The sequence below is a fragment of the Microcebus murinus genome, chromosome 20, assembly GCF_040939455.1.
Source record: "Microcebus murinus isolate Inina chromosome 20, M.murinus_Inina_mat1.0, whole genome shotgun sequence".
NCBI classification, from domain to species: Eukaryota; Metazoa; Chordata; class Mammalia; order Primates; family Cheirogaleidae; genus Microcebus; species Microcebus murinus.
This window is the reverse complement of record NC_134123.1, coordinates 40,696,045-40,697,929: the sequence shown is the minus strand read 5'-3', so window position 1 is coordinate 40,697,929 and position 1,885 is coordinate 40,696,045. Positions and strand designations below refer to the sequence as shown.

Here is a 1,885-nt window from a genome sequence, read left to right as displayed (position 1 = left end):
TATTAGGAAACTCTTTTCGGTGCATTCATTAGTGAAATGACCCAGATGAAGCTCGAATCCAATAGCTCATCGCCGATTTTTAGCAAGTCCACACCCCGGGGTGGTTGGGGTCCAATCCACCCCGGGCCAGGCCCAGGCCCCTTGGACCGGGCCAGAGAAGGACACAGAGCAGGGTCCGGCCCCCACGGTAGCGGTGCCCGCAGTTCTCCAAGGGCTTGGGGGTTTTCCAGAGGGAGGAGACAGAGGGGATTGATTTCTTCAGAGCCCCCCAAACCACCCCACCCCACCCCACCCCACCCCACCCCACCCCACCCATGGGACACATCCCGAGAGACGCCCCTACACTCGCTCCCCTCCCCCATGCGCTGTGCCCCAGCCCTGGCCCTGGGGAATAGGCGGCAGCCCACGCACAGGGCGGGGGGCACAGCTGAAAGGGTTTGTGGGGGAGGGCGGCCCCTGGCTGGGGGCAAAGGTCGAGCGCCCCGCGCGCGCGTGCGCAGTCAGCAGCGGCGGCGCGCTGGGGGTGGGGGGCGGGTAGGTGAAGGAGGCGAGGCGAGGAGAGGAGGGGGGCTGGAAGGTCTCCACCTTGGCGGGTCCACCCGTGGAGGCCCATCTCGCGCGCGCGCGCACGCGTGTGTGTGTGTGTGTGTGTGGACAGCCCCCCACGCCGCCCCGCCCCTCTCCCCAGTCCCGCGGAGCCCGCCGGACCCGGCCGGCGAGGGGAAGCGCAGAGAGGCTCGGCTTCTTGAGCGGGGCAGGGGCGCCCTCCACCGTCTCCGGCCAAGCCGGCCTGAACGCGCCCGGTCTCGTCTGATCTCCGAAGCTAAGCAGGGTCGGGCCTGGTTAGTACTTGGATGGGAGACCGCCCGGGAATACCGGGTGCCGTAGGCTTTTGTTTTTTTTGTTTTTTGCCTCTTGTTCTGTCCCCTTTCTGGGAGCGCGGCGGCGGTCCGGGGGATCACCCCCACCCTCAGCGCCCGTCGCGGTGCCTGGCGCCCCAGCCCGCACCGTGGGGCCTCCTCTTGTCCCGAGCCGTGACACCGCCGCCACGCGGCAGCATGCGTGGCATCTGGACTGTCAGGTGTCAGACCAAAGGTCTGGTCTGTGGGAACCGACACGCTGGAGGAAACCTTGAGAGGCTGAGAGGGGAGGGAGTTCCAGGAGAATTCCAGGACGTCATTTTGAGCGAGTATGTGACCAGAACTCGTCCCGTTGCTTTTGGGGTTCTACGGGCTACACGTAGGAATCTTTGGTGGTGGCACTGGATGTTGGGGGATCCGGAGTCACACGCAGACCTGCTCCACAGGCCTCATTTTACTTTTCTTTTCGGATTCATTTTCTGAAAAGGTGTCTCTTATCTCTATGATTACATTTCCTTTTCTCTCTCTCTCCGAGCAGATCATGGGAGTCCACGTATTGAGGTGACATGTATTGCCCGTGCCCCCCTCCCCCCCGTTTTCTGATTCATTTATTTCTCATTTTCTCCCAGCGTATGGTGGGGGTACCAATGTTAAGGTCAGCTGCATCGCCCTGTCCCCGCCTCCCCCCTCGGGTCAGAGCTTCAAGTGCGCCCATGCCCCGGTTGGTGCGCACCCACCCCATTCCTAATGGATGTGCACGCCCATCCCCTCCCCACGCCCGCCCGACACCCACCCGATGAAGGCGATTCCTCTGTGTCCACTTAGGTGTCCATCGGTTCCTACCAATCTGCCGGCGAGCGCGCGCACGTGGCGCTCTTGTGTCCGTTCTTGGGACACTTGGCTTACTGGAACGGGTTCCAGCTCTGGCCGGGAGAACACGAGAGGTGCCCTCTCACCGCTGTTCCTCATAGCTGAACGGCACTCCGTGGTGTCCACGCGCCACATTTCATTAATGCACCCGTGGA

General features: G+C 63.1%; 1 pseudogene; it reads left to right on the top strand.

The window, feature by feature from the left end:
* Positions 1-772: 772 nt before the first annotated feature.
* Positions 773-891, top strand: LOC142862769 (uncharacterized; annotated as a pseudogene).
* Positions 892-1,885: the final 994 nt, after the last annotated feature.